This window comes from Tursiops truncatus, chromosome 13, assembly GCF_011762595.2.
Source record: "Tursiops truncatus isolate mTurTru1 chromosome 13, mTurTru1.mat.Y, whole genome shotgun sequence".
In the NCBI taxonomy this organism is placed as follows: Eukaryota; Metazoa; Chordata; class Mammalia; order Artiodactyla; family Delphinidae; genus Tursiops; species Tursiops truncatus.
Genome location: NC_047046.1, coordinates 40,682,181 through 40,708,088, shown reverse-complemented (window position 1 = coordinate 40,708,088; position 25,908 = coordinate 40,682,181). Strand labels below are relative to the sequence as shown.

Below are 25,908 nucleotides of genomic sequence, written 5' to 3'. Positions count from 1 at the left end.
CCAAAACCTGGCTTACAACAGCAAACGTGTATTTCTTGCTCACTGGTCTCCAGGTCAGCTGCAGCTCTGCTGGGCTCAGCTGGGCTCTGTTGGTCTCCTGGTGTCTTCTCGTTCTACATCCCAAGATAAAGAGACAGCCACTGCCTGGGGCTTCTCATACAAGGGGATAGAAGCTCAAGGGACAAGCCACACTCAAGGTGCTTCTTAAAGTCTCTGCTCAATACTGGCCACTATCCCTTCCATCTATACTGCATGGGTCAAAGTAAGCCCACAGAGCCCAAAGTTAAGGAAACAGGAAGGAGAATATACTCTGCCCACTAGGAAGTACAGCCAAGTCGGGGGCTGGATGAATCACAGAACAGGTAACAGAACCATCCACCACCAATGCCAAGTAAGTAAGAACAAACACAACCAAGATAACAACCACACATAAAGGATAAAGCCGTCAATGGGAAAAAAATTCTCACCCTGAATCAAAACACTAAACTCAACTGTACCTAAGAGATAGATCTAAAATAAAATGACTCAGCATGGTTGAAAGGAAAAGAATATTTTTAAAATGCAACATAGCATGTTATTATCTGAAAATTTGAGCCCAAAAACTTGTGTAGAACTCTCTAGCAAAATAATCATGATAGCTACAGCTAACACTGCTGTGTGGTATATATGCAAGTTGCTAAGAGAGTAGACCCTAAAGGTACTCATCACAAGGAAAAAAAAATTTTTGTAACTCTATGAGGTGATGGTTGTTTTGGTAATCATTTTGTAATATTTATGTATGTCAAGTCATTATGCTGGACACCTTACACTTATGCAGTGTTGTATGTCAGTTACATCTCAATAAAACTGGGGGGAAAGAACTCTCTAGTAAATTAGGCAATTAATTAATCTAAAGGTCAAAGGGGCCTCCTTCACAACAAACCAAGTTTCAAACCTCTTTTGAAAAAGCGCAAACACACACTTAACGGTGATAGAAATTACACACATGAGAGAGAGAGAGGAGAGACAGAGGTGCATACTATATAGAGACTGTGTCCTCTTGTCAACATTTACAAAGTGGGATATTTACAAAAGTTAAACGTCAGAGAAAAACCCTTAATAAATTCCAAATAGTTCAGACCATTCACTGGCCACAGCAGAAGACCATATATAAATAGACTAATAGCATAGAAACAACAAATGGAACCCACTCCAGAGGGGTGAGATCATTCCAAATTTCACTGGTGAAAGGAAAAAAATGAAAACTGCAACTGCAGAATATTTTGGAGAATAACAACAATGAGAACAGTACATGTAACTGCTTGAGCTGGCATTTCTTATTAAAGGGAAAAAGATGTTGGAACAATTAGCTAGCCTTCTGGGGGCAAAAAGTAAATTTGGATCCTTACTGCATAATTCCTTATGCCAGATGAATTCCAGATGGATTAAAAATTAAAATACAAAAAGGGAATTTATACTGAACCACAGATTTTTTTTTTTAATAGTTTGGAGGTGGCCAAGGCCTTTCTTACATTAAGCCAAAGACAGAAACTAAAAAGATAATATTGGTATATTAGACTCCATTACAATTTAAAGTTCCAAAGAGCAAAAAAAAACACAAAAAATGGCTAAAAGAAATTAAAATCTGAGGGAGATATTGCTAAAATTGTAAAACAAAATGTTTAACAGCCCTAATATGCTAAAATAATCATATAAATCCATATGAAGAATTGAAACCCAACCAGAAAAAAATGCAAATTGCATGAAGAAACACTTTAGAAGTGAACAATTCAAATGGCCAGTAAGCACATAAAGAGATGTTCGGCCTTGCTAGTAGTGTGTTTGCGTGCACATAAGTATGTATATCTGTGCACAGGAAAATGTCTGAAAAGATGGACACCAAAATGTTAACAATGATTATCTCTGGGGAGTGGGATTTCTTCTCTCCCTTTTGGAATAGTTTTGGTTTTTTTTAAATTAGCATATATTGGGCTTCCCTGGTGGCGCAGTGGTTGAGAGTCCGCCTGCCGATGCAGGGGACACGGGTTCGTGCCCCGGTCTGGGAACATCCCACATGCCGCGGAGCGGCTGGGCCCGTGAGCCATGGCCGCTGAGCCTGCGCGTCCGGAGCCTGTGCTCCACAACGGGAGAGGCCACAACAGTGAGAGGCCCACGTACCGCAAAAATAAATAAATAAATAAATAAATAAATAAATAAATAAATAAATAAATTAGCATATATTAATTTTATACGTTTTATGATTAAAGTATTCAGTATACTAAAAACATACAAATAAAAACTGACAACACCTCTTCTTTTTTTTTTTGTTTGTTTGTTTGTTTGTTTTGCGGTACGTGGGCCTCTCACTGCTGTGGCCTCTCCCGTTGCGGACCACAGGCTCCAGACGCACAGGCTCAGCGGCCATGGCTCACTGGCCCAGCCGCTCCGCAGCACGTGGGATCTTCCCGGACCGGGTCACGAACCCGTGTCCCCTGCATCGGCAGGCGGACTCTCAACCACTGCGCCACCAGGGAAGCCCACCTCTTCTGTTTCTTATAAAGAATTTTAATTTTTTTTAATTATGTGGTAGAAGAGTGCTATTGACAAGGAGCTACAGACTGAATGTTCCTAATCCCCGTTATGATGGTATTTGGAGGCAAGGCCTTTGGGAGGTGATTAGGTCATGAAGGTGGAGCCCCATGATGGGATCAGTGTCCTTATAAATGAGACTCCAGAGAGCTCCCTTGCCCCTTCTGCCATATGAGGACACAGAGAGAAGACATACATCTATGGACCAGGAAGCGGGTCCTCACTGGACGCCAAATCTGTGCGCACCTTGATCTTGGCCTTCCCAGCGTCCAGCACTATGAGAAATACGTTTTTGTTGTTTAAGCCACCCAGTCTATGGTATTTTTGTTATAGCAGCCGGAAGGGACTATGACATAAGACAAAATGTTCACCTTATATTAGAAAATAATAATAAAATAGGCTAAAAAATTATGATTTAATTTTTGTTTTGTAAAGGAGATACATTAAATAACAGCAATTTTCTCCAGTAATGGACTTGTGGGTCATTGCATGTTCTTCTTTGTGTTTTCCAGTAGTCTACAATAAATATTTAGAAAACAACCCTCATTTTTATTTTATTTAAATAATAAGAGTTTACCTGCTACAGGTGGTGACTCGAGACTACGAGGCCTCCACAATCATTCTGAAGTTTGGGTTTCCCAGTTTTCCTTGTAAGGAATAAAGCAGTGACCCATCAGAGATGTGGAATATTGAGGGGTACACAGCACAAATTCTTAGGTAGAAATGTACGCCTCGTCAGTTCCCGAGACTGAAACTGGGAGCAGAGCTATTCATCCAGCATCTAAGCCTTGAGCAGTGATTCACGCTCAGTAAATACTTACGGGGCACCTACCAGTACCAGGCGTGAGGACAGATAAAGTGGAACTAGACAGAGCCCCTCTCTCCATGGAGCCCACAGTCTAACAGAGAAGACACAGTGAATACATAGTGTCATGTGTGCAGCAACAGACAGGCAGGCTCAGGAGGGAGACTGGAGTGAGAGAGGGGGACCAACCATTCCGGTTTGCCTGGGACTGAGGGGCTTTCTGGGCGGTAAGACTGTCAGTGCTAAAAAAGGGGGAAATCCTGGCCATACAAATTGGTCACCCTAAAGAGAGGTCAGGAACAGCTTCAAAGCAAAGGTCTGGCCTAAGAAGGGCTCTGAAAAATAATTAGGCATATCTTAGGAGGGTCAAGCCTTTCCCCTGATTTCCTCCCTGCCCAGGATTGGGCTGGAGAGCAGAACTGGTTGTGCAGTAGGTGATTTTCTGCTCTTTGGATTACCAAATCCCTCCCAGAGCTGAGGAGAAAAGAGATTACAGCATGACAAAGGCCACTGATCGTGCAGTGCCCTTCCCACAGGGAGAATATGAGCAAAGCCTCATCCCTGACCGATGGCCCCATGGAGATGCCAGCTGCAGGGCTGCCATGCTGCACCACACCAGGGAGCACCACTCACACAGACCACAGCGTCCCTGTTAGCAGTGAGGCAGGACGCCCATCAGGTCCTGGAGGACATTGAGAGCTGTTTGCCTGGTCGGCCTGGGAGAGTTTTCCAGAAGAGCCCCATATGACACTACAACACCATTCCCAGTAACCCATTCATCTTTGCCCAAAGCGGAGTCCTCTATCTGCAGGAGGAATCAAGACAAAGCAAGTTCTTCCGCTCTGTGACTCCAGAGGAGAGAGAAACAGAATGACATGGCACCAGGAGCGGTGCAAGGCTGAGCAAAAACCAGGGAGGGTGCGAGCATCGCAAGGGCTCACGGGGTCAGTACGTAGTCTGACTGGACGCTGAGTCACAGAAACGGGGCTTCACGGGGAAGCCGAGAGAATAAGAAGGTAGCCAGCTCGGTAGAAAGTGAGGAGAGACCCAGCCGGCCACGGATCGCAGGGGTCCCAGCTGAGTACACAGGGCTCCACCGCGTCCTCCCACTCACCCTGAGCGGCTACGGGCCCACCCTATGTACCGGCTTCATCCCTGACATCTCGAAGGGACCACCTGGCCTCTGACCATTACACCCAGACCTTGGGGTTCCAGAAGGAGTCAACAACTGATTTCCTGTCTTTTCTATTTCCGAACGGCAAACTAATTCAGTGATGACACAATCCCTTTGCCAAGTCATTTCTCTTCCCAGCATGCCTCCCAAACCCAACACGTACCAAAATTATGCTGAGCTTGCTATTTTGGGAAAGGGGACCCTGACATTTCCACACCTATTTCTGTGACCCAGCAACGTCCCCTTGCCTCTGAGTGGGAAGCGTCATCCCCTGAGAAGACAGGAAAGCAGCAGGTCAGAGTCACCGACCTGATCGCTTCTTACTGGTTCCTCTGGGCGGGCATCTCCACCTCCAGGGAGAAGGGAAGAACCCTGCCAACCCTTTCACTCTCACTGTCCTCTTCCTTGGCTGGCACATGTTTCAAAAGCTATGGTATATCCTCCCTCCATCAAGCCAAGATTGGCTTAGACACTGTTGAAGAAAATAGAGGTCAAGAGCAGTGTGTACTGAGGCACACATAGGGGTTTCTCTAACATACACAGGTGGCTCCAGCATGGCCCCATCAGGCTCCTATACACCAGCCGTCAGCAAAACACTGACTGTGCCCCACCCTCACCCCCATGAAATGCACTCTGGTCTAGGGCTTTGCAAAATGGGTTCTGTAAAACAGTAGTCCCCTGACGTGCCTCCACCACACAGGGTTCTGTGGTCACAGAGGTCGGCAAGCACAGCACGACGGAGCCCACGGTTCTGGAGGGCCCTGGAAGACCTCCTGTGGGCCTGAGACCCCGCCACATTTCCTGTCTGCCTGGGAAGCAGGCAGCAATGGGAAACTGACTGCTCTCTGAGGCTTTTACATGAGGGACAGCAAGGACCTCTGTACCTTCCCCCAAAATTTACTGTACCATTCAGGGTCCAGCAAGAAATAGGACCAAACTTAGATGGTTCAAGAGGCTTTAACAACTGGCAGGGACTATGTGTGGAGCTGTGGGAAGAGGGAAGAGAAAGCATAGGAGAGGTAGAGGCACCCAAGAGTAGCAGCAGTGGGAAGGGGAAAGTGTACCCCTGCAGGCCAGTGGGGCTGGAGCCCTGGGAGGGGCTGCCCAGGGGATGTGGGGTCGTGGAGGGACCAGCCTCTTCCAGAAGCATACCACCAAAGAGGAGGAAATAGGAGAAAAGTGTCCCCCTCTCTCTCCTCCACATGGGAAGGGAGTGCAAGTATAGGTATCTGTAGGGTGAGGCTCCTGGGCTCAGAGCTAGATGGAGGATGTTGGGGTGAGGAAGCTGTGACATGGAACTTACAGATCAACAGCAAGGGAAGAAAACATAAGAAGCTTGCGACTGCCCTGTGCAAATCCCTCATCGTTTAGAAGTTAGGTCTGCTTTTTCAAATGTTCTACTAAGAATAAGAGAGAACAGACCTGCCTCTAAGTGTCCTAAACGAGGCAAGAATGTTGAGTTTTGCTGTCACCATTGGCCTGCAATTTCTGTCCTGGGGAAAACAGTAGAAGGATTAAGACCCCATTTCCCTTTCTAGAAGGGTTGCCCTTATTTGCTGGCAGGAACATGGCTTCAGGGAGGAGGCGCTTTCTCTGTCACCATCCCCCAAAGACACAGTGACCTGTGTGTCCTGGGCCCTGAGCACTTCTGAGACCTGAGCCTTTCACTGGTGGGCAGAGGGTAAGAAATATCCAGGTGGTATTTAGCACTGCTGGTGTAGGAAATAAAAAGACAATCACACCTCTTTTGATCAGTCTCCATCTCTTGATGTCCTGAAATTTACATTTCATTGCAATAAGAAAGAATCAAAGGACCTAACCCAAAGAGGAGAGTTATTCCTAATTCTGATGGATCATTAAACATCCCCTCTTGGAGATCCATAATGTATATTATTAAAATATCTAAGTAGTCCTCCAGAACGAAATCTATTAAACTCTGCTTAATCCAGGATTTCCCATATTTATGTGAAAACAGAACCTTTTTTTTTTTAAAGCCATGTTTCTACAATCTATGTTTAGCAGGAGGCTAAGCTTAACTGTGTAGTAATTCTTTCATATAGCAAAAGAGCAGAGCTGAAAATGCAAGAGGGAAGAGCAAGCAGGGAGGTGTGTGAGAGAGTACCCCTCTCAACCAATCATAATAAAAGGGGTAAGGATGGTTCAAGCCTCTAAAGAGGAAGTATATGGTAACCTCCATTCAATACACTTGCATTAAAGGGGATGAAGATACATGCCACCCAGGCTAAGAAACAGCTTGCCTTATACCCTGAGAAAACCATAATTTAAAAAGACACATGTACCAAAAAAAAAAAAAAAAAAGATACAAGTACCTGTCACGAAGCAACGAAGCCCGTGCACCACAACTACTGAGCCTGTGCTCTAGAGCCAGAGAGCCACAACTACTGAGCCCGCATGCCACAACTACTGAAGCCCACACGCCTAAAACCCATGCTCCACAACAAGAGAAGTCACCACAATGAGAAGCCCGCACACCACAACAAAGAGTAGCCCTGGCTCACCACAACTAGAGAAAGCCCACGCACAGCCACAAAGACCCAACATGGCCAAAAATAAATAAATAATTTTTTTTTAATTAAAAAGAAAAAAGATACATGTATCACAATGTTCACTGCAGCACTATTTACAGTAGCCAGGACATGGAAGCAACCTAAGTGTCCATCAACAGATGAATGGATAAAGAAGATGTGGCACATATATACAATGGAATATTACTCAGCCATGAAAAGGAATGAAATTGAGTTATTTGTAGTGAGGTGGATGGACCTAGAGTCTGTCATACAGAGTGAAGTAAGTCAGAAAAAGAAAACCAAATACTGTATGCTAACACACATATATGGAATCTAAAAAAACGGTACTGAAGAAACTAGTGGCAGGACAGGAATAAAGACACAGACGTAGAGAATGGACTTGAGGACACGGGGAGCGGGGAGGGGAAGCTGGGACGAAGTGAGAGGTTAGCACTGACATACATACACTACCAAATGTAAAATGGATGGCTAATGGGAAGCAGCCGCATAGCACAGGGAGATCAGCTCGGTGCTTTGTGACCACCTACAGGGGTGGGATAGGGAGGGTGGGAGGGAGGCACAAGAGGGAGGAGATATGGGGATATATGTATACATATAGCTGGTTCACTTTGTTATACAGCAGAAACTAACACAACATTGTAAAGCAATTATACTCCAATAAAGGTATTAAAAAAAAAAACAAAAAGAAACAGCTTGCCTGGTCCTAAAAAGAAAGACCTCGGAAGGAAAAGATATCTGAGGCATATGAGAGAGAGAGGAAGAGAAATGGCGTTTTAGGAGGAACGAGTGGTCCTTACGACCTTTCTGATGCGGCCTTAAGTAAGTCAGGTGTGAAGTGCCGTAAAGCTGTTCACCAACAAGAGCGAAAGTGAGTGGGGTTGTGGCAGGTGACAAGGACGCCAGAGGACAGAGTCACACAGACTTTAGAAATTTTTCAAAATGAAAATAACATACAGTCGTCCTTAGGCATCCACAAGGGATTGGTTCCAGGACCCCCGCAGATACCAGAATCCACGATGCTCAAGTCCCTTACATAAAACGGTGTCGTACTTGCATGTAGCCTAAGCACAACCTCCCGTGTATTTTCAATCATCACTGGATTATTTTTAATACTTAAAACGATATAAATGCTACGAAAATAGTTGCCAGTTCACAGCAAATTCACATTCCGCTTTTTGGAACTTTCTGGAATTTTTTTGGATTTTTTTTTCTGAATATTTTCCATCTACAGTTGGTTGAATTTGTGATGCAGCCCCACAAATACTGAGGGCTAACTGTACAGTGCAGTGCACAGGATAGCTTGGAAGAGAAGATAGAGTTCAGAAGGCCAGGTGGAAGGTTGTACTAGTCCTTGTTAAAGAAAGCACGGACCCAAACTAGGACTGTGACTCAGAACTACAGGGGTCAGAACAGACCTGAGAAGTAACAGAGTCAGAAACTTTATGTTTTACTGGTAAAATTGTTACAAGGGGCTAAGGAGGCAGAGGAGCTGAAAATGAACTAAGTTTATGAGGCTAGTATTGAATTTGAGCCTTCAGACTATAACCCACCCCAGCTCAAATTTCTTGGCAATTCTTCATTTCCATGTTAGTGGTTCTGCTTCACCACACTCTGGGAAAATTAACTGGCTTCCACACTTCAACACTTTCTGGCCCATCAGCTCTGATGCCAGAAGTAAAGGCAGCTGGAGAAGGAAAATATAGCCGGAAATAATGGAAACACAATGAAAAAGGAAGGCTGGAATGCCTTCTTTGGTGCTAAAAGAAAATAAAAAGGAGAACTGAAGATAACCTTATAAAATCTGAGCTACAAAACAGTTGTATCCCATGATTGTGAGCCCAGAATCCTTCCAGGGCCTCAGGACTGAGCTTAAGCCAACTGTCTCCACCTTGGAGACAGAAAAGCTCAGCTGTCATTCTAAGTGATCCTGAAATACATTGATGCCTAAACGGGTGATGTCTGAATCATCTTCTACACCTGCCCGAGGAACATCTTATTCCATGTCAATGTGTCTCATGTCACAAGCATATTCTAGTATAGCGCATAAACCCTGTATTATCACAGGATGTAAGAGGCGTTAACTCAAGTTCAACCTCATACTAGGCGTGAGCCTCAGCTGGATGATGGAGAAGCCCCTCTCCAGGTACATCGTCTTTGTACCAACACACCATCATTATTTTCCCAATGCTCTGTCATGCACCAGGTGGTTGGCATTCATCAGGGCATCCCCCTAGTAAACCAGACTCAAAAGTCTGTGGTCATCTTTGACCTATTCCTTTCCTTCATTCAGGTTTTATTAGTTCTGTCTCCACAGTGTTACTGACAACAGTTCTCTCCTTTCTGTTTTCACAAAACACATCCCATAAGTTTAGCCCCTCCCCCTTTATTTACTTTAACAACACTTTTCACCCCAGATATTCTTCCATAGTTTCCTACTTGCCTAAGTGACATTACATACCATTTAGTTTTTTTCAAAATTTAAGAACTTACAAGTAGAAAATTATTATGATCGTTACCAACATCAAAATCAAAGCCCTTCTCAAGTGCTATATATTCTCCAGGGCCTTTATTAAATCCCTTTTGCCAAAAGTAATTTCTCTCTCTTTTGACCTCTCAATGGGAGGTTTCGAGACAATCTGCTTTGTAGTGGAGTTCGTTGCATTCATATCTTAACTCCCATATTTGATCAGAAGCCCCCTGAGAGCAAAAGCAGTGCCTTATGCATCATCATGCCCTCATATCTCCTAGCACAGTGCCCTGCTCAATATATGTTTGCTGAGTGACTGGATAAACAGACAGTCTTAGTGAGAACTCACACCCCCTTAGCAAACTGGAAATGAATGGAGAATATGGAATATCAATGGGAGGCATTGCTCCAGCTGCTACAGCATGTTAATTACACAATACTTTTATTGAGCAATTCGGTGGTAATTCTTGCAGCTATTCCTCCTTAATAAGATCCATTGTGCACCATAAAATAGTAACTGGGACGCAGTTTGTATTCCACATACATCATATTTCTCTTTAGCAGGTTCTTCCATAACCATAATCTCATCATTATTACTATTACCCTCAGAAGACGGTGGACTTGCATTAATCAGGCCTGCTGCCATTCCCTTGCCAGGTTTTCTGCAGTTTTATTGTGCTTTCGGACATTTTAATTAACTTGAAAAATTAATTTTAAAATCTTCCCTTATTCATGCTCTGCCCCCTTGGAAATCCTTTCTTCTTGTTTATTATCACTGACCATTTGAAGATGAGGTCATTCGTGACTAAAGCTCCAGAGAACTTCCACACCACCTTGCCACAGTCTATGTTATTTTTAAACGGGATGAGACTAATAACCCAAAAATTCAAGGGAGGGGGGACTGGATTGCTGTTGCTTTGGGAGTTCAAAGACTTAAAATTTCAATCATGCCGTAACATTTACTCCTCCACTTACCTGCTCTCTACAGAAGCTCAACAATGTGAGTTTACATATACAGAGTTGAGTTTTGTTTTACCGACTTGACAAGCTGAAACGAAAAAGGCCCCAGATTTGCTAAACCAAGAACATTGACACATAGCCAGATAAGCAAGACACGTCAGGTCTTGACCCTCAATGCTCCTTCTGGACCCTAGGAAATACAAAATGATGGTCACTGAACGTGAGTTCTTCCTTTTCTAAACAAAAAAAGGCAGTATCTCACAGGCTAACCCCAAAAGGTTGGTAGTGGCTTCTTGGTCACCCTATTGAGGGTGTGAGGCTCTATCGGGATTATCCACAAAGAGTGTTCTTAGCAGTAAGAGCTGCTGCCTTGTGTATAGGACATGTGAGTGACAGCTGCTCGTCTGCCTTCCCGTTATAAACACTCAGTTACTCTTCTGGCATAATTTACAATAGTGACTCTCAACCTTTGATTATGAGGATCTACTTACTTAAATTTCGTAAAAAGGCAAGACATATAATCCCAGAGTGTCTGTAGATATAGACAACATACGACAAAAAAGCTAGTATGAATTCAGTGACTACTTTACATGAATCTTTCTTTTGTTGATATTAACTACCTCTACATATATTTAGAACACATGGTCCACGTGTGCACAGAGGGTAGGATTTATTGAATTTGCAGACAGTATTCGGTGTGCATGTGTATGTGTGCACTCTTTGTATTAACTCTGTACCAGCCCCACCCAACTCCTGCTTCTCTGGCCAGAGCTCAGATGCTCACAAAGGGCAGATGTCTCATTTTATTCATACAACTCAAGAAATGAATATTCAAACCAAAACACTTACGTAGATGTTTAACTCTGAACATTTTCAAGAGATGGCTTATTTTGCTATGATTCTATTTAAAATGCCTGCAGTTTTATATAATAATAGAAAGATAGAGAACTACCTCACCCTGCTGCCTCCAGTCTGAGCTCCATTAGCCAGCCACCTAAGGTATCTGCTGGCTGTAAGGAACAGGTACCCGACAAAGCCAGTTTATCACAAGGATATTTTAAGTATGTGGAGTAATATTATGGGGCCCATTTGCAAAGAGTTCAGCCTACCTCAAGTTCTTATGTCATTTACTAACTGGTGTCCTGAAGTAACTCACCTGCCGCCTCAGAGCTTCAGTTTCTTCACATATAAAATGGAGATAATAAGAGTGCCCCGGTCATACGGCTATGGAGACTATCAAACGCACATCAAAAGATTAGCCTAGTGCTTGGAACATAGTAATTACTTAAAAAGGCTAACTGGTACTAACAGCAACAAGAGTAATAGAGGTAGTGGTAAAGGTGTAGCTGGGCCCCACGGAAACTAAATAAGCTGGGATTTCCAAGTCTCTCTCTTCAGATCCGCCTTGCCGATCTGCTCAGTTCTCTTTGCCGCAGACTGTCGGCACCTTGATCTTGGACTTTCCAGCCTCTAGAACTGTGAGAAATAAATTTCTGTTGGCTTTATAAACCACCTATTCATTCATATTTTATCACAGCAGTCTGAACAGACCAAGCCATCCTAAATGTTTAATTCTTTCTATTCTAAATTTAAATTTAGGCTTTTCTCTGCCTTTCTCAATAAATTTACACAATCCATCAACAGTCACTCGGTATCTCATTCATGATTTACTAGATATAGATTCAGTCCTCTCAAAGACACTCCCTCACCAAATTAACGTACCTTCCCCAACTAGGTCTAGTCTTACACATTCTTTGTGGATAACACTCTCTCATGACTCATTTTTTTTTTCTAAGTACAAAAGATTTTTAAGGAAGAAATGAAAGGGCAGAAATGCTTTATTAACTTTGAGGAGGAGAGAAGAGAATAGTGAAATCTGGCTCAGAATATGGAGAATCCGCCACAGGTTCAGTATTTGATGATAACCCTTCACCTTGATACACTGACTTCATCTTTGTCTCCAGACTCAATGAACTAAAGAAAGTGAGAATTTTAATAGAAACTGGAAATTATCTCCACAGTGAGCTGCCCTATGCTTTTTCAGGGTCCTGATAGTTTCCAAGTTCAGATGTTAAGTGTGCAAGAGCTGATATCATTTCATGGGATAAGAAAAAAGGCGGAGCTCAGAAAATGAATGAACCTTGTCTGGACATTTTCACAAAGACAGTCAAATCAGCAAATGCTTTTGAGTACAGCATCAGCACTGGAATAGAGGGGTCTAATGGCCCCATAACCCAGAGCAGGCAGCAAGTCAGAAGAAACTAAGACCTGAGTGTACACCTTCGCCCTAGACCTTCACAGGTGCTGGAGAAAGTGACCTGCTGCTGAGGCTAATGGCCGAGACCCAGTCAGGTCAGTGTTAAAGGGACTCGGGCTTATTTCAGGCCCTGAGCTGGTCCTATTCAGATGAGTATATGCTGGTGGAAGGTAAGAGTTCTGGAGTCAGGCACCAGCTCTCCCATGTCCTAACCGTGTGACTTTGAGTCACGTTACTTAATCTCTATCAGGTAATGGTGCTTTCCCATCTGTGATATGGGGTTGTTTGGATAAATTGCTATAATGCATCTAAAATAATTAGTGTATGTGTGGCACATAATAAGAACTCAACAAACACCGTCTCTTATTATATTGCTATTGTTGTTATTGTTGTTGTTGGTATTACACCCCCGGTGGGTCCAGGGATACCTCTAATGCCCAGAAGGCGATGAGTAGAGATATTCAATGAATGAATGAATGAACAGGTGAATGAACAAAGAAATAAACAATAGGAGAATTGTCACAAGGCACTACATAATTAACTATGGATTCAGTGAATTCTGGAGTAAATCATTTTCTTTCAGCCTCATCTCCCTTCAGAAAAATATGTTCATTTTCAAATCTATCTCAATATTATACTACTCGGGTATTTCTAATATACTTCCGGAACAAAAAATTTTTTAGTGGCCAAAATACTACACACATTAATGTTTACAAATAAATGATTACTTAGAAAAGGAAGCACAGTTATTAATCCCCAATGTAGGGAGGGCTGTTTAAAATGCTGTCTAAAATTTGTTGAGGGCTGAGAACTCAGCTTGTCACATTCACCCAGAGTGTAGGTCTTAAGTAGTAAATTAGAAACTGGATACACAGCTTTGAAAGGACTGCGTGTCCTTTTTAAATGTCTGTGGAGATCTACTCAAATAAAAGAGGAAATTGAAGAGCTACAGAGCTTGGCAATTTCACAGCAGGTCAGGAATGGGAGGATCTACTGGAAAGAGGCTATTTAGAACCATCTAGTAAGCTCAGAGTGAGTAGCACCAGCATCCCAAGAAGAAGTGAAGGTCAAGCTGGTGTAGAGGATCAGACAGCTGACAAAAATGACCTGGGAGAACGGATAGACAAGAGAATGATAAGATACCTCAATCCTGGCCCATCAAAGCAAAAATTAAGTTAGCAGCAAGGAACTGATTGTTCTTATGGATTTTTCAAAATATATCACTCCTGCGTTATGCAGATTATATGTGGAAAATGAGGTGTATGTGCTGTTATCTAAACAGAAGTATCTTAAGGTTCAAGAGGACACCCTTGTGGTTTTAGCCTAAAATCATTCCTTGGAACCCGGATCTGCTTATTAGGCTAATCACTTCTGTCTCCCAACTGAGCCCACAATAGGGGTCAGCTTTTAGCTTTTGACTTGGACCAACTCTGAGTTTATTTTCTCATTACCCACGTTACCATTTCTGCCAAGACTCATCTTCCAAGACCCAGGACAAAATATACAGCATGTTCAAGAAATGGCAAGTATCCCAGTGTGAGCACAATACAGAATGCCCACAAAGGGGGAATGAGTGGTGAGGCTGGAAGGGAAAATTTTGGTCCCAGTGACAGAAGCCCATGAGGCCATATTAAGGAGTTTAACCATAAGTGGTGGGCATGGGTGAGGTTTGGCCTTGAGGTACTGGATGATCTCTGTACTAAATACTCCGTTCTAGAATTAACTTTATGAATCTACTGACTGCATACAAGATACTGTTTAAAGTTTTTTTTAATGCAGTACCTAATCTCAAAAATAGCCAAATGTCATTTTTACCCTTTATTATTAGATATTTTATAATAATATCTTTATCCACACGCTTGCCTCCTAAGAAGGGCATGTTTTTAACTTATACCATATTTGCTCACATAATTGATTCCTAATTTTACTGCCTCCCTCATTCTGAGAAGAAAATACCTTTTCCCATAAAATTCCACACTGCTCCGATTCACCCACACAGATTCTCTTCTCTCATGAGTGCAGTATCATGGCTGTCCAGGACCCCGAACCATTAAGACCTTCCATCCCAGCAATCACCACTGCCTAAGCTGTTTCAGAGTTTTATAGTAAGTATTTTGAGAGAAAGAATCTGATTCTCTCAGCATGGGTCAGGTATCTACCCTTCATCCAATAAGGCTGGGGAAACTAGGCCATCTGGTCTACACATGGCCACAAGGCCCATTCTTCCAGCCAGGACCAAAGGGCGCTTTTAAAGAACTGAGCACAGGCTGGTCATGAACTGCAAACATGCCTACCATGTTTTTCCAAACATGAATGCTTCAAGACAGCGTATACTTGTGGGGGCAATTTTGTGGACACTAAAGAACTAATAAAGAAAAAGAAACCCATTAATGCAGTTTGATTCTAACCACACTGTCGCTGATGACAGTTTAATTCTGGATGGGCTTTTATTCTTTAGTTAACCAGAGAGAAGAGACATAATAGTTTTGAGGGTAAATGATAAGATGGACCGTAATTCAGATTACTGTCTGATTAAAGTCTCTAGGCCTGAATTAAAATGATGATATCAGGGAAAAAGAATGTATTTTGGAAAGAAATTTAGTTTATCCTAGGTAATCAGCTACTATTGGGGTTTCCATACCTCTTAAGCTCTACAGGAGATGTCTTCAACTCCCATTTCATACTTGTAAGAAGTTCACTGTCTACCCCAGGGCTCCTATGGATTACTAGTCACCTTTGCCCTAAGCCCCTGCTTCCATTGGTTAGTTCAATGTATGGATCAACCTACCACCTACCTCTTCTGCCCACACCCATCCCCTTCACATCTCATAAATATCAGATATGGGCTCTGCCCTCTTCTCTCTTTGCAGAAAATCAAAAACAACTCATGCAAGGAATAGTGGATTTTAATGAAGATGTAGGGAGACAGAGGATGGCATCCCTACACTGGGCCCCCTCTACAGCTGCCCCAGTAGATGGCCAGTCCAGAGAGAGTGGGTTCTGCCTTCAGATCACCAGCACCACCCAGAGGAGAATAGGAAGCTGGAAATGAAGACGAGAGAGACTGGGAAATGGCCAGAGGCCTCTCAGGAGAGGCCAGGAAGGCAGGAAGTCTGATGGTGGGGCCCCCAGAGTTATCACCATCATAAATCTAGAAATCACGAGAACTGCACAGCCATGGGAAGTCCAGGCTAGGGTCAGATACAGCTGAAGCTCTTTTAACCATCCTCCCCCCGCTGACTTTTCTCTGTAAAGCATTCTCACTGATGCCCTTATTTATTTATAAATAAGCATAGATTTAAAATAAAAATTCTTCACCATGGCATGCTGAAGCCCAGAGGCCAAGAGGCTACACACTCCTGTAGCAGAATGCCAGGAAGAGTCTGTGTGTTTGTTATTAATATGTTTATATCGTGCACATGTACACCATATGACTTGTAAACAGGAAAAGAAGTAGAATTGTTGTTTCTGTGAAAACTAAGTCGAAGTCTTTGAAAAGATTTGTTAAAACAAAAAAAACCCACTCATTTCTCTGAATCTGAGGATCCATTTGGATTAATAATGATGTATGGAGAAGTACAAACATTTAGGGAGAGAGAGACAAGTTATCTTTAGCACACGGAGGTAGACAGAGAGAACCCTGGATGGGTCTGGGTATGGATAGCTGTTATAAATTATTTTCTCTATTGTGTTTCCATTTAATATTAGTCAGGACTACAGGTTATCATGATAGAAATTCAAATCAAACAGCTTAAGCAAAAATATAATTTATGACTCACAGGATTTCAGGAAGGGCTGAATACCCAAACTGGAAAGGCAGGGAGATGGTGGGGGAGGGTGGGAGCCCAGGGTATCAGGAACATCTGAACGCAGAAACTAAAACACCTCCAAGACTCTTGTCCCTCATCACCGCTTTTATCTGCATGATGTCTTTATTCTCTCTCACCACTTATTTCTTCATGTAACGGTAAACACAGCCACCACCAGTGCTTGAATTTTGCATCTTGCAAATGCTGCTCTCAGACAGACTACCTGGACCTCTCTCTTGGCCCAAGGAAAGATTCTTATTGGCCCAGTTTCGATCATGTGTCTTTCCCTGAACCAATCAATTGAGGCCAAAGGTGGTGGGCACATCTACTGTTCCCATTCTCACCCCATACTGTCACTCTTACTGGTTTGTGGTCCACATAGCACCCATCACGAGCTGAAACTTACTTATCTCTATTGTCTGTCTTTCTGACTGCCACAGAAGGTCTATTCTGACTTGTTCACCACCAAAACAATACTTCAGCACATAAGAGCTGCTCGATAAACACTTCTGAATTAAAACATCATAAGCCCAGTCAAAAATCAAGCCATACGTGAAATTCATGAGCCATTAAAAATCACGCTTTGGAAAAAATTACTGTGCTAAATGAAAAGGATGTCGATATAAAACTCTTTCCAATATAACCCTAATTTATCAATAAGCTTAGATTTAAAACAAAAATTCTCAAATGGGAAGGGCAAAGTCAGCAGGAACTCATCAGACTACAGAGCCTGCCTGCAGACCTTCATTCCATGCAAAGGAAATGAGAAAGGAAACCGAAGGAGAGGTTGAACCCCTTTGTCCCCTTGGGTCCCTAGTAGGGTTGCCAGATAAAATACAGGATTCCCAGTTACATTTTATTTTCATATTAACAACAAATAATTTTGAGTGTAAGTATGTCCCAAACATTACATACTTAATAATACTAAAAACTATTCATTGTTTATCTGAAATTCTAATTTAGCTGGGCATCCAGTATTTGTATTTGCTACATCTGGCCACCCTAGTCCCTGGGCATCCCCGAGCCCACCCAGGAGCCACAGAAGGACCCAAATTGCAGTGTGGCATATAGAGCAAGATCAGGAAGTAGGGCCTTGGGTCTCCCTGGGCTTCAGGTTGACACAGGAGCCATGCTCCAGATGCTCCTGCATGCTCCCAGGGGAGGATGCAGATCACGGCCAGCAACCCGGCCAGGAGGAGTTGCAAAGTGACCCCGGAGTGGAGCTGAGGACTGAAAAGGCTAGGCCGGCTCCTGAATGGCTGGTGGCCAAGCCTCAGGGGATCTGCAGCACGGCAGAGCTGAGGTGGGGCTGAGCCAGCGAAAGGAGGACCCCCAACCCTGCCAACACCGAAAGGAGTACCGCTGAGTCACACCAGCTGGTACCTCACGGTTCACTCTAATGACACAACAGCAGAGACAACACACATCTTTGAAAAAGCCAGAAGAATTCCCAAAGACAGCACGAGGACCAGCCCATGGATCCTCCCCAACCACTATGAAACAACCCTGGTAGTCAATTTAAAGCTTGATGTGCACATATCCCAAAAACAATGATTCAGGCCAAGTTTACCAACTTTCTGCCATGAGCAAATAGGCAAACATGAGAGGAAAATAAAAACCAATTTAAAAACTGAAGAACACTGCCTTTTTTTCACTTTGAGTATCTATACACGCACACAGAGGAGGGTAGAGAATTTGTCTTAGAGAGGGAATCAATCTCTTTTTGTTTGTTTTATTTTTGGTTGCATTGGGTCTTCGTTGGTGCGTGTGGGCTTCCCCTAGCTGCGGCGAGCGGGGGCTACTCTTTGTTGTGGTGCGCAGGCTTCTCATTGTGGTGGCTTCTCTTGTTGTGGAGCACACGCTCTAGGCACACAGCTCAGTAGTTGTGGCCCGCAGGCTCTAGAGCGCAGGCTCAGTAGTTGTGGCGCACGGGCTTAGCTGCTCTGTGGCATGTGGGATCTTCCCGGACCAGAGCTCAAACCCATGTCCCCTGCATTGGCAGGTGGATTTCCTAACCCCTGCGCCACCAAAGAAGTCCCCCCAATCTTTTAAGATAACACTTTTCTGGGCCTTTCTTTGGTTGTGAAAAGTAAGGTACCCTGGACATGGTCTGAAAAGATAGGATTAGAAGAAGAATTAAAATGTTCCCTATAACAAAGTAACTGGAATTTAGAACTTTCTCCTAAGGAGCTAGAGCTTTGAGGTCCTAGCTGAAGAGAAGTGGACAGGAACTGGTCCCAGGAATATGACGAGAAGTTTAGGCATAAGTAACAAGCAGCCTGAGAGAAACAGTCCCTTGTTCAGAATGTTTAAACACAGTGGCGTCTAATCTTCAGTTTTAACTGATTCTCTGTTCTGGGCAGGGATATAATCTAAGTCCCCTGCATTAATTGAAAGCCTTCAGGAAAATCCATTAAACACAAAGCCTGTGGTGGGATTATTAGAAAATTAAAGGATCAACAGTGAAAAGATGAGTTGCCTTCCAGACTCTGCAGTGTGCAACCTGCACACCCATACCTGGTGGCCTAACTGATCCAGGACTGGAAATGAAGGAACACTCCTCGCGCAGTTACACTAGAACAAGATGATCCTCCAGAGGGAGGGCTAGGAAGGCTAAATTGTATTATTACCTGGATTAGAGAAGGAATAAAATACATCAAATGTGAATAGGGATTATCTTTAGGGCCTACAACGGGTGACTTTTTTTCTTCTGTTTCATGCTATCGTGCAATGAATATGGGTTCATTTTGCTGCCAGGGAAAATGATTAAGAATCAAAGAAATCATCACACAATAGGCAAACAGCAGTGGTGATGGAATGGCTGGCTGTGACCAGCCTGGACACCAGCTGGGGTCTGATCAACTGATGCTCCTCTTGCCTTGGTCCTCTTGCCTGGCTCAGGAACTGGGAGGTCTGAGCCTGCACCTGGAGGGTACCAATGCTCATAGAGAGCAGCAGAATTCCCACAGGGTGGTGATGGGTGGGAGGGTAGGACTGTGACCAAAGAGACAGCCTTGGCAGCAGGACTCAGCCAGAATGTCTCATGTTTGGGCAACTATACTGAGATCTGTGTATTTTAGCATCACAGAGACTTACCAAACGGCCTCTAAATCTTAAACAAAATGTCAGTGAATGAGGAGGTGTCTTCATATTTTTATCTAATGTCCCTCTGGAATTTACTTTCATTACTCTTTATGAAAAGTTTACATTTCAAAATTAGCAGGTTTTTAAAAGTTTTCTCTCTAGAAGACCTCAGAGGTTATACAGTGCTATTTCCTCTCTTTACGGATTGCACACCTGACCCTCAGAGAGGAGAAAGGATGAGACCAGAATTACACAGTGTATTAGTCAAGCCTCTCCAAAAAGCAGAACCAATAGGATGTGCAGAGAGAGAGAAAGAGATTGATTTTAAAGAACTGGCTCATGTGATTACAGAGATTGGCAAGTCCAAAATCTGCTAGGTGGGCTGGCAGACTGGAAACCCAGAGAAGACTCAATACTGCAGTTCAAGTCCGAAGGCCACCTACTGACAGAATTCCCTCTTGCTTGGGGAAGTTGGTCTTTTGTGCTATTCAGGCCTTCACCTGATTGGATGAGGCCCACCCACATTATGGTGGGAAATCTGCTTTACTCAAAGTCCACTGATGTAAACGTTAATCTCATCCAAAAACACCCAATATATAGATATCCAGAATAATGTTTGACCACACAGCTGGGCACTGTGGCCCATCCAAGTTGATGCACAAAATTAAGCGTCACATGTAGGTAGTCAGAAGTAGGAATGGAATTAAAACCCCAACCTCCTGATTTTCAGAAAGCTCTCTCCACTCCATCATGTGGCCCCAATCAGACTGATACTTTTGAAACAACCAAAGTCTGGGTCTTACATTTCTTTAATTCAAGAAGCAGAGGGTAGCGAAATGTTATGCTTAACAAAAATGTTCATGTATGTGCTTGAAGTGATTTTCCCTGGCAGTATGGCTACCTGGACACATTTCAAACCAAGAAAGAAACAAAACATTATTTAGAGAGAATGAATCTAAGGGCCCCCCAGCTGTATAAATCCCCCACTGCATCTTAACCCCACCATAAAACAACACTAGTGAAATATTTGTTCAGCCCTCTGACAGCCATGGATATTAGATGCCGAATATTGTGAAATACACAACATTAACAGGTGTACATGCACCAAACATAAGCTGACAAAAGTTCCTTAGACGGCCGCTTCTCATCATTAATCCTGAACGCTGGATGGGATTCCTCATTAGAGGAAGAGCACACTCGGGTCCACATTTTCCACTTCTCTTAAATTTCAACTTTAGCAACTTTGAATTTTACCTCCTACAGTCTTTTTTTCTTCATTAAAGGAAAAAGAGAATGTGAGCTCTGAACGTAGCACCTCACTGAAAAGGCTATATTGTAGGAGGAGACTTCCCACCTGTATGGCTCTAATTTACTGGAAGAATGTTTTATTAGCTAAAGAAGTCAAGCAACAACTATTTAAGATTCCCATCATACTTCTGCTACAATAACATCATTACCATAGCAAACTATGGATTTCAATTTCAATATCACTTTTTTTCAGGACCTAGGTAGTTCAATCCACTTGAAAACCCTGAGCGCACTGGGAAATATTTGGAGACAGTAGCTAACTAGAATCTAAACAGTTATAAGAATAAGTAAGTCATTTTACTCCATTCAGCTCACAAATGTTATCAAGCAGGAAGCAATTTCTGAGACAGATAGAACAATAGCCACACAATGAATTATAACACTGCAGTTATACCGTTAGCACAGGCAAAATAATGAGACCTCAGGTGAAAACATTGACGCATTCTGTCTTCAGTACAGAATTAACGAATGTTAATTTCAGTTAACGAATGTCTTAGCTCGCGACCGCCATAACAAAATACCACGCGACCGCCATAACAAAATACCAGAGAGTCGATGGAACAACAGAAATGTATTTACTTACGGTTCTGGAGGCTGGAAGTCCAAGATCAAGGTTGGTTTCTGGTGAGACCTCTCTTCCTGGCTTGCAGATGGCTGCTGAGAACTTCTCAGTGTTTCATCACATGGCCTTTCCTCTGTGCAGATGGAGAGAGAGAGAAAAGGAGAGGGGGAGAGAGATATTAACTGAGCTGTGGTCTCTCCCTCTTCTTATAAGGACACCAGTCCTATCAGATTAGGGCCTCACTCTTATGACTTGATTTAAACTTAATTACGTCCTTAAGGGTCCTTAGGGCTTCAACATGGGACTTTTGAGGGGACATTAATCAGTTCCTATCAGGCAACATTAATCTACCTAAAATGTCTTTTTCTCTGTTACAACTTTATGCAGGGATTTTTTTCCTTTTCCTCCTCCTTCTCTTTCTTCTTGTTTTGTTTCCTTATTATATATAGATTCTCTCCCATTACAAATAAACCTCATGGTTAATTTAGAAAATGTTTTTCTCTTAGTTTTTAGTGCACTGAGTATTTGGGTTCCTTTTTTTTAATGCAAAGGGAATGGTTCACAATTAACTCGGAAGAATCCGAAACATATTTTTCTAAATAGTCCTAAGAGTTCATGTTTGCTCTGACCAGATCCAACTCAACATGGCAATAAAAACAAGTGGTAACATCTCTCAGACCCGACTTCAGGGGAGTTACTTCTTACACACATTTAGCTTATGGAAGTTCAACTATATACACTTGGAGGTGGGGGAGACATACTCTCTATACAATGTGATGTCTAAACACAAGCCGTTCAATATACCTGGTATTTAACCAATGAAACAGCAAAGTGTCTGACTTGGGAGGAAACTGTGACCATGTGTAGATGTGTTAACAGACAGAATAAGATACCCTAAGACATCTGTGCTACATTTGATGAGCAACTTAAAATGTTTTCAAGGATACTTTTGACTCTATGTGATTTTTGTCTTATGATATGTTTTCAAAAACTAACTCCAAAATAAGACTTAATTTAGAAATGTATCATAACCTGGTATAAGGAAGAAAGTGAAAGCTCAACTGACTAGCCCCCCAAAAATGAATAGAGATTGACCTAAGTGGAGGGAGGAAGAGATGGTATTTCAGACAGAGGGAACAGTGTATGCAAAGGCATGGAGGCAAGAAGGTGGCCAGAAGCTACAGGAGCCTGGCTTCTCAAAGGAATGTTCTCTGGAACATTCTCAGGAACTCATTAAAGTGCAGATTCTCCTCAGCTGGGCTGGGTGGCTCCTAAGATTCTGCATGTTAACGAGCTCCCAGGGTCACAGATGCTGCATTCTGGGAGCCTCACGTTGATGACAAGAAGATGAAGGAGATACACTGAAAAGGTAGCAAGAAAAAAAGGCAGGGTCATTTGCTGAGGTCAAGTTAGGGAGGGCCTTGAAATGCAGAGCATGTTGTTGGACTTGTGATAAGTTATTACTCTTAAAATGATCAGGCAGAGGAGTAATGTGAAGTATTAGCATGAAAGTGTTTGTTAGGAATATGGTCTGACAGAGCTATTCAGGGACTGAGCTGGAAAAAAACATTTTGAGTTAATTAATATAGAAGGTTGAAAACTGCACTCAAGGAGAAAAATTCCACTAAAGAGGGCAAAATATTCACCACTTAATGAGATTTCATTGTAACTTTATGTTCAAAGGCCCTAAAATAGGTGGTAACCTATTTCTTAATCAATGTCCCTGAACAAACAGAATAATCTCTCTCCAAAGTTTGAAAAAACATTGTTTTTATATATTAGAAATACTGAATCGCTTTTTCAGAAAGCACTTCCAAGAAACACCATGATGGGCAAATATTTATACACCAGCTGACTTAAAACCTAAAACTTTATCCTTAGGAAAAGACAGCATTTACAAAACTAACCATAATGGCAGAGAAATTTCATGTTAAATATAGATTACTTCTTAATCCTATCTTCTATGCCAAGAAAAACGCAGGTAGGAAGAAAAAAGTACAAGACCAAAATCAAATTTTTGTCATGATCTTGCTACCAACTGCCTGGCAGAACTGCTTTTTTAGAAGCTGATCAGTGCTTCCAGGTGCATTGTTTGGGCCCAGCTCTAGATAAAGATAAACATTCAGGCTTCCGGGGACTGGAATCACAAGAGTGACTAGCAAAGTTCATAGGAACTGAAAGACCCTGGTGCCAATTAAAAACCATACATCCCATCACAGCAAGGAGGGAAGCTATTGAATAATTGAATAATCTCAAGCCATTCCAAAGGAGAATAAACAGATGATGGCCTGATCCCGTGGAGACCAGAGGGAGCTGTGTGCATTACCGTGCTCTATATTCTCCTCATACTTTGATTAATTATCCAGCTGTGCAACTGTCATTATCAAGGATATCTCTGAATCATGTGGCTCCGACAGTAACCAAATCTGGCTGTTCCTTTCATTTTTTTTTTTTTTTTTCACATGGGTAAGCACCCTGCTGTTTGGAAGAGAGTTACCTAGTATGTCACTTGAAACAAGCAAATGCTCCATTCACCGCAGACAACAATGGGTCAGTCGTTAGACTATTTTTCACAGCACTGTTGATAGGTTTGTACAGAGGTACCCCTGGTAGAGGAGAGAAATATGCCCTCCTACAAATTGATCTTCCCCTGGAAAAGGCTGAGAAATACCAAGCTTGAGAGGCGAATGAGTGTCATTTTAAAAATCTTATTTGCTTGCTTGTTTCTTTATTTGTACTAGAAACCTGCCCCCCCACCCCCATCCCATCATTCCAAAAGAGACTTGAACCTGTGGTCCAGGATTAAGAGGATATTTCTCTAAAGACTATTTTAATTTTCAAAGGATCCAGAGCTTAAGCCAAAGAAACCCATTTGAAATTACAGAATTCCTATCTCTTTCAGTCAGTCATGGGAGGAAAGCCAGACATGGGAAAGGAGAGAGGAGGCTCTTAAAATAAAGTCACATCAGTAGCTGCCCATCCCACCCTCTCTTGGTAGCTATGACCAAGGTGACCATGGAATCTTGAGTGAGTCAGTTCATTGTTCTGTGTCCAAGTCTATCCACTGGTTAAATCTGGATAACAATGCATGTCTTCCCTACTTCCAGGGAGGCAGCACAATAGTAGAGACTATTCCATCTCCAACATTCCATCTCTTCCCTATATTTCCCAGTCCTCTCGTGGTTAAGGAAGACCATGTGACTAGTCCTGACCAATGAAATGCGAGCAGAGTGATGTGAATCACATCCAGGCAAACGTCATAACCTTCTCTCTTCTCCTGCTCATGCAGCTACAGACAGAGGCCCTCCAGCCGGGGTCCCTATGTCAACATGTGGAACCAGGACCCCCTGCCGGTTTATCCTGTAGAGATATCATGAGCAAGAACTGAACCTTTGTTTGGTTGACCCTCCCTTCTCATCTCTCAGGGGAAACGTTATTCCTCTTTCAAAGCCAATCTCAAATGCCACTTCTTCCATGGAACCTCTCCAGACAGGAATTCCCACAGCACTCTGAATGCCTATTTTTTTAAATATTTACCTCATTTTGCCTAATATTACTGAAAATCTGCAAAGTTCAGGCTCTGTGGCCAAACGTACCAGAATGTAAATCTCAGCTCCAGCATACATAGCTGTTTAGACTTAGGTAAATTATTGAACCTCCCTAAACCTCAGTTTTCCCACCTGTAAAATGGGGTTAACAAGAGGTGTCATGAGAGGTAAATGAGATAGAGGTAAAGAGCTTGGCACAAGGTTTGAGGTGTAGGAAGACACGCATGAACCATTCAGCTTATTATTCCTATGAGCTGGTCCTACAACCTTACAAGACTGCAAGAGCCTTAAATATGGAGATGATACGCTCATCGACTTTCTGTCTTCTGCAGTACCTGGAACAGGGTCTCACACACACACACACACACACAACAAGTATACCCAGGAAATGTGAGGAATGAACTTTTTTAAAAGAACAAAATAAATCACTGAAATGATAAAAATTCTTTAAGAAACAAAAAGGAAGAATAATAAGAAAGCAAAAAAAAAACAGACAACAGACAAATTTTAAATAAACTACGTTGATTGGGGAAATGTAGAGAGATGGAATCTACGTTGACAGGTGGCCGTTTTCAGAGATGACCTCAGGTACAGAAAACTGAGGTCATCATACGCCTCCATGTAGAGCACATCATCTTTATTCATCTGGGTTTTATAATGTTTCAATGAAATGTTTACATTTTAAAACCCTTTGAGGGCATATAAGATATTAGACATACGGGTGCTCTGACTTCAGAAGAAATCCCTCGGTATATTGCTGAGTAAAGTGAAAAATAATAGTAAACAAAAATAAAACAGTTCATTAAAAATAAAGGCA

At 42.6% G+C, this 25,908-nt stretch overlaps 1 long non-coding RNA gene across 1 annotated transcript in view; it reads right to left on the bottom strand.

The window, feature by feature from the left end:
• Positions 1–3,145: 3,145 nt before the first annotated feature.
• Positions 3,146–25,908, bottom strand: part of LOC141276259 (uncharacterized) — a 110,386-nt gene continuing 87,623 nt past the window's right edge. The window contains exons 2-3 of the long non-coding RNA XR_012325528.1: positions 21,565–21,676; positions 3,146–3,215 (exon numbers count right to left, since the gene is read on the bottom strand). This is a non-coding gene — a long non-coding RNA (uncharacterized lncRNA). The remainder of the gene's footprint in view (positions 3,216–21,564; positions 21,677–25,908) is intronic.